We start from the raw sequence: 8,152 nt of genomic DNA, 5'->3' as shown, positions 1-8,152 counted from the left end.
CTGTATTACAATATTTATTTACAAGGATGCTGTCTATTTCGTGTTAAATTTCGCACTACTTCTGTCTTTACTGGTCTCTACACTAGCTAGGTCAGTATTTGGCTGTGTTATTGAACTCCAACAGCCAAATACTGACCTCCGCCGCCACGCATTTTTCGATCAAGCGGGCGTGTCCGTTTGGGTTGCCCCGTTGGAGATGCCTAAGAACACATATTTAATTTCAAGTTAGTTTAATTATTTTTTTACAAAAAGAATATATGTGCGCAGATTCGGCCAGCATATAATTGTGGAGGTCGAAACCTATTTTCATCTCCCTCCGTTTCTTTTTCTGTATTCTCTCTTTTACCTTTATTTTTCCCTCCATTTTTTTCAGTTCCCTCCAATTCTTTTATGCCTTTCGCTGATTACCCGCGCGTTTTCTCTCATCTTAAAGCGAGTAAGTTCTGAACGGTGTGGTATTAGTTAAGTGACCCCACCTCTCATAGAAATTAAACCGTGAAACTGGGTTACTTAAGATGTAAAGATAATAAAAAAATTATGGTAACTGCCTCTAAATCTCCGCACCTCCCTTATCTCAATTCTCAAATACAACTCGTGCTTGTCTTCTCCAACAAAAGCTCCATCAAACCTCTGCCGACTGGTGGCGCCGTGGTGGTGGGCGATTCGGCGCCATTTTCTTAGATTGAAGGTCAGTTCCTCCTCTCCCTTCAGTCCCCTCTCCCTTCAGTCCCCTCTCCTTCTAATCTGGTAGCTCCGACTCAACCACCAATCCACCATTCACACCCTGCTGCGCTTCTTGTCCGAGGGGCAGCCACCGCCGCTGGCAGTCGGTGATCTGGGGCAACCTCTCCCTACCCCTTAGCTACGACATCCTCATGTAGTTCATGTTTAAGGTCGTCACAGTTGTAATCATGCGATGGCTGTTTTTTTTTTCCAGTATCTCTGTATGTGCATGCTAAGCAACCAGGTGTACTAATTTCAGAAAATAAAATTATGCCATTACTGAATCTGTGGTTCTGTTATTTTGTCAAAATCTGTTGTTTCTGTGACGTATCTTGCTCGTTTGCAGTTCTGTCAGGTCATGGTGGAGGTAAGAAGAGGAATCCATTTTTGTACTCAGCTGCATCATGTGTCCTGCTGTTAGATTTTGTATTTTTGTTTTAGATGTTGTACAAATGTTAGAATTAATTACTCATGTTGCCATTAAGCTGCAATTTGTATGTGATGACATTGAGTATATCTGTGAGTACGGAATAATTTGTGTAGGTTTCCATTTTTTCGATAATTGTAGATTCCATATACACTGATGATTAGTGATATATGCATGCACACAGATGAATGCTGAACAAAAGCATGCTTCTTTTATTTAGTTTACAACTGAGAACAACGGTTTTCACTTTGTGTTTTGGTTTTCCTCCTACAGCAGACATGACACGAAGTAAACTGCGTGTTGTTCAATCCAGTGATGAATACATGACCGAGGAACATGACAACATTACGCACAATGATGATGAATCATCTGATTTTGAACGTTTATCTTGTAATGGTGAAGAAGGCTTGACAGAAAGTGATGATGAAGAGGATGAGGATGAAGATGACCATGATGACGCTGGTGATAATTGCCAAGGTAATTGTTCATATATTCAATACTATTGGTGATAAAAATATATCCGCTGGTTAGCTATTTCTGGAACATAATTGTTTTGGAAATTTATGCGTGATCAGATGAAAATGGAGAAACGGTCAAGCGTGGGAGAACAAAGCTGAAAAAAACTTGGAATCTTCCCAAAGGGCAGAGAATTGTGGTCAACTGCAATGATCTGAACCAGCCAATTGGAAAAGAAGGTGGACGTCTAGGTTACTTTCTTGGTACAATTGCTAGGAATGGGAAATTGTGTAGCTTGAGCTACACAGATTGGAGAAAATTAATAGGAGAGAGGGATAAGAAAAATGAACAGAGAAATAAAAAGGATATATTGGCGCAAGTAAAGGTAGATCCAGAGTTCACTAAAAATATTTTGCTACATTTCTTATGATTTACATTTCATGTTATGATAATATTACTTTTGTTGGATATGTAGATGAGGTTTCTTTACCCTCCTCGATTGGAAAAGTATATATTAAAAACAATTGGAGAACGATGGAGGCAACATAAGTCAAATCTGAAATCACTCTATTTTGATGCAACCAAGAGTATGGAAGCAAACAACACCAATGTTCCAAGGGGTGTGATTAAAGACCAGTGGATTTCTCTTGTTACTAATTGGATGAGCCAAAAGGCACAGGTACATATGGACGACTTGTCAGATTACCATTTACATCTTGCTTAGTTTCTCTAGGAAATTATGCAAATGCATGTGCATTATTTGGAAATTGTATGACAGGATATAAGTGAGAAAAATAGGCAAAACTCTACAATGAAGAAGTCGATACATACGGCTGGAACTAAGAGTTTCGCTCGGAATAGAGAAGAGCTGGTTAGTTTAGCATGACTCAAATATATGCATCTATATCCCATTTGCACTGTATGTTGTCATCACTAACTATTGATTAATATTTCCATCTAACAAATAGAGGCAAAAGGATCCAGAAAAGAAGAACCCACACAGAGCTCTCCTCTACATTCATACACACCAGCACAAAACTGACAAAAATGACAAGACGATTAATGAACACGTGGTATAATGTCTACTCTCTATTATGAATATTTATATTATTGTTTTTTTACATTTTTATTAATTAGACTATCCATGTGTTCAGGTTGAATTGAAAAATACTTTAGCTCAGAGGCCAGATTTAGCAGACACAAGTAAAGGGACGGCTTGGAAAGGAGATGCCTTGAATACAATACTAGGAGAAGACAAGGCTGGACATGTACATGGGTTGGGACTAGTGCCAAATCCTAATCAAGTCTTTGGTGTATCATCTTCACGTCACTTTCAGGATATACACCTTACTTCACTGGAGGATACACGAAATGAAGATATTTTGCTTGTTAGACTACAGATGGAAAAGATGGAGCAACACATTAAAAACCAAGATGCTAAAATTCTAGAATTAAATGAGAAGTCGCTGAACTCTGGAAGACAGGTAAATTTAAGGAACTTTGCCATTGTTCAATACATGTACTAAATTTTTTATTGGTTATTATAGGGTTCTTTGGGTCAGATATCTACATCCCGAGATGCTCTTGGTATTGCCCAGCCAAAATCAAAAAGGAAAGTAAGTATCCATATAAAGGTCAAAGTCATTTACATAAATATATTCATATTTGTTTCTTGATCCGCAGAGAGTATATGGTGATCTTCATAGTCAACAACTTGGAACTGTTGGAAAGGAGAACAAACGTCCTGCTTCACATAAGGTTTGCACATTTATGTATTGTTTGGAACCCAACATGTTTGCCCAACCATTTCATTCTTCCTTGTAATTTTTGCAATATCAGTGCTCATTATAGTTTTTGCCAATCTTACAATATATGTACTGTCGTAGAACAAAGAAACTTTGGTCCAAGATGAAAATGTGCAACCTAGACAAGGAAGTGCTAGTGCAGAAAAGGTTAGTGCACTTCTTTACTTTGTGAGTTAACTCTTATGTAGCTGATGTCGCCCTCGTTCATTGTGTAGTTACGTTTTTGTCCATGCTTGTTTATTCCATCTATGGTGTCTTTGTAGCACTGAATCTATTTTAACGATGACATGGTTCATGAATTTAATTTATATCTAATTAATTACCCTATACTATAGGACCTGAACATTGACCCCCAGCACAACGACACACTTGAACGTTTTAAGGTTTCCTCTACACACACGGTACCTTCTCATTCATCATGTATACATTTGAATTCAGTTTTCTGCTTGTATTACCTCTGATATTATGCACCTTCTCATTAGCATGGTGGCCAGAACACAAAGATCCCAAAATGGGCTATTAAAACAAAGCATGTCAATGTATGACATGAAATTACTAAATATTTATTTCTACTTTTCAGTTTGCTTCTAATTTAGGACTATATATTTGCAGCAAGAAAATTATTATTGCTTGAAGTTCTTGCAACATGAGTTTTTATTATAATCCATGCCATCTTATAATGTATATTTTGTCATAGAACAAAGGAACTTTGGTCCATGCTGAAAATGTCCAACCAAGGAAGGAAAGTGCTAGTGCTGAGATGGTTAGTGCACTTCAGTTCTTGAAGTTCTCGCTTCTATAGTTATCACTTTGTCCATTATTATGTATGCATTCCGAAATCATTTCAGTGGCCTTGATGACCTGCAGAGCACTGCTTGTTATTTTTAGCTGGCTAATTACTAAAATCATTAGTTGGATTACTATTAAAGTATCTTTTGCATAGTCCTTTATTCCACCGCAGATCTGAATCTAAATGAAAAAATAACAATCACAAGTTGACCATTGCCTATGAAGTGGAGCTCCATGGACGTTAATAACTTTGTTGCTTCATATGCTCAAGTCAGTTGGATAGTTCTAATGCACATGTCTATGAAACAGAGGAGAAAATCCCCTCTCAATGTGAAAAAAAGAACAGTACTATACAATGGTCGTGTGTGGACAGAAAAAATGTGTATTCTTTTATCACTTACAGCTTCTTATGAAGTTTTTTAATTCCATTATATCTGACTATATTGCACTCCTCATTAGCATGGTGGCCAAAGCATGAAGATATCAAAAGGGACTACCACAACAAAGAAAGCTAATGTATGGCATGGTATTTCTGAACCTTTTGCTTCTCTTTTTCAGTTTTCTTATGATTCACTTTATTGCATACTGTTGTTGCACTATCATCTACAGAAACAACAATGCAGTACGCCAAATAGCTTGGATGCCAACTCGATAGATGTATGCACATTACGTTTCTTTTATTCATGATTCTTCTTAGGTTCAAAATTGCACTGGAAAAAAAATCTCATGCACTTTTGTTTATGTAAAAGGTCGGCACTGTAGTATTTTTGAAGAGTTTGGAAAATCCAAACAAAAATGTTGCTCTTGCTACACTCCAAAGTAGCGACCCAGAATATACAGTGGAAGGTGTTAGACTTGGAAATCAATTCTGGGCAGTGCGTGTTGATGCTACATTAGCAAAATCCGATGAGTTGATCCGACCACTCAAAAAGGTCAAGATTATTGGTCATGCAGCAGGATTAATCATCGCATGGCCTTCAACCTTTGTATGTTATCCTCTTCTGCAATTTTACCCCTCTTAAAATTTTCACCACTTTATTTACTTGGTGAATTTTCTTTATTGATCTCATTTTTTCTTGTAGATTTCGAAGATAAATTGATGATGCATGGTTGAGCTGTTGATGGCAAGATGAAGACTGATACTACTACTGGATAGCTTACATTAGTTTTAATATGTAATTTAATCGTCAATGTTGGGAAGGGAACATTATATTTGTAATAGTGCAAGTACCAGACAGTTTGTGTTCTTTGAATCTTTTTCTTTGTTATTGAACAAAGTCAATATATTATATGAAATATTTCTATTCCCTATATTGTGTCTCATGTGCAATATCTGCATTGATTTAGTGACCCCTACCAGCTATATATAAAATATTGATCATGGTATGTAGCAGCGTTTCGAAGGGCTGATGCCATTAGTGCATGATACCACCAACGCGTACATGTGTTGTTAGACTCTCATTATATACGTTGCTATCTTACAACGCTTATGCATGCTGATTACCAACGGATGATTTTGTGTTGTTGTAGACCCTTGCAACGGCACCAACGGCAACGCATAATAATCCGTTGGTATAGACCTTACCAACGCTTATATGAACATCTGGCAACACATCGATGCGTTGCTAAAGGGGGAGTCCTGTTGTAGTGAGGTCTGGGTGAATTTATACAACGTGGGAGAGAGTACGGCGACGGGAGGTGAACGGAATCGGCCGGCTCGGTAACGTTTATGAAGGCCATAAGTTGAGATTTAAGTGCAATGAAACAGGGTTTCAATGTCCTGAATGGAATGTCCATTAACTTCAGCACAACTTTCAAGTTGAAGTCAATAAGAAAATATCACTAGATTGATTAGAATTAGAAGGGGAAGAGGTGGCTGCCATTAGACTGGAACGCTCGAGCTGTGTACGTGCTCTCGAGAAAGACGACCCGCTCGGTCGATTGGGCAGGTCCGCTCGGCTAGATGGGCCAAGGAGGGGTGAAAAACGGGCAGAAAATAAAGAAGGATGGGCTTACACTTTCACGTGACATGGGAGAGAGATGAGGCGAATTCATCATTATTTTTAATTTTAATAAATTTCCACCCAAATTTAGTTTCATAAAATTATCTGTTTATAAAACATACGATGTGATATATTGAAATCATTTCCAACTATATATTTGGGGATGTCATGTTATCCCCGCCTCATTTTATTTTATTTTTTTGGAATTGAAATAAGATATATTTAAAATGCAATAAGCATCAAATAACAACACAAACAAATCACTACCCAAACCTTTTATATATTTTGGAAATGTCATATTATTTCCTCTCTTAGATACTTCAACAAGGTTTGGATAAATAGCTTAAACACCACTTAGATCAAAGTGATAAAACACAACACACAAATAGGATTTGTATAAATTTTCCTCAACCAAGATTTATAATTTTGGATAGTCATTTTTATCCACTCATGTATAATGTTTCCATCGTAATTGAGAAAAGTTTAAACAAGTCCTCGAAAAAATTTAATCTCTTCGGTAAATTCCACAAAGTCAACAATTCAATCACCTTGTTTTATTTTTATTTAACATTCCAAAATTTGGAAAATTTTGGGATGTTACAGGTAAAAGGCACTCATACTCCGGTTCCAGGTAACAGTACTTTCCTGGCGCCATTGTGTGTGTGCTCGAAGCTATTTCCTTTAGATCCTGCAATTGCATCTTTTTGTTTCTTGTTTACACTAGTTAGGCATAATGGACAACAAAGAGCTTCTTATTCTATTTCCTGATTTAAGACATGGATGGTTTGATGCGAAAATTAAAAAACCCATGGAACATATTAATATGAATGCTTTGAACACTATTGTTGCTAATGCTATGGAAAATTCTAAGCTTGGGGAAGCTGGCTTTGATGAGCATGATATTTTTAGTCCCCCAAGCATTGAGGAGAAAATTTTCTTTGATGATACTTTGCCTCCTATTTATGATGATTATAATGATAGTGGTCTTTTGGTGCCGCCTACTATGGACAGTAAATTTTATTATGATTATACTATGCCTCCTACACTTGATGAGAATAATAATGATTGTTACTTTGTTGAATTTGCTCCCACTACAACTAATAAAATTGATTATGCTTATGTGGAGAGTAATAATTTTATGCATGAGACTCATGATAAGAATGCTTTATGTGATAGTTATATTGTTGAGTTTGCTCATGTTGCTACTGAAAGTTATTATGAGAGAGGGAAATATGGTTGTAAAAAATTTCATGTTACTAAAACACTTCTCTATGTGCTGAAATTTTTGAAGCTACACTTGTTTTATCTTCCTATGCTTGTTAATTTGCTCTTCATGAACTTATTTATTTACAAGATTCCTATGCATAGGAAGCATGTTAGACTTAAATGTGTTTTGAATTTGCCTCTTGATGCTCTCTTTTGCTTCAACTTCTATTTCTTGGGAGTGCATCATTAAAACTGCTGAGCCCATCTTAATGGCTATAAAGAAAGAACTTCTTGGGAGATAACCCATGTGTGTGTTTTTTTTACTACAGTACTTTGTTTTATATTTGTGTCTTGGAAGTTGTTTACTACTGCAGCAACCTCTCCTTATCATGTTTTTGTGCCAAGTAAAGTTTCTATGTCAAAGTTGATGTTATATTTGGGATCGTCTGCGCGAAACAGCATTGCTGTCTCGTCACGAATCTGGGCCTAAGTCTCCGTAGAAAATTCGAAAAAAATCTGCCAATTTACGAGCGTGATCCTCGGATATGTACGCAACTTTCATTAGTTTTGAGTTTTTCCATTTGAGCAAGTCTGGTGCCATTTTAAAATTCGTCTTTACGGACTGTTCGTTTTTGACAGATTCTGCCTTTTATTTCGCATTGCCGCTTTTGTTAAGTTGAATGAGTTTCTTTGTTCCATTAACTTTCAGAAGTTATGTGCAATGTCCAGAAGTGTTAAGAATG

The sequence above is a fragment of the Lolium rigidum genome, chromosome 6 (assembly GCF_022539505.1).
Source record: "Lolium rigidum isolate FL_2022 chromosome 6, APGP_CSIRO_Lrig_0.1, whole genome shotgun sequence".
Lineage (NCBI taxonomy): Eukaryota > Viridiplantae > Streptophyta > Magnoliopsida > Poales > Poaceae > Lolium > Lolium rigidum.
The sequence above is the reverse complement of the archived record's forward strand: the minus strand, read 5'-3'. Positions refer to the sequence as shown.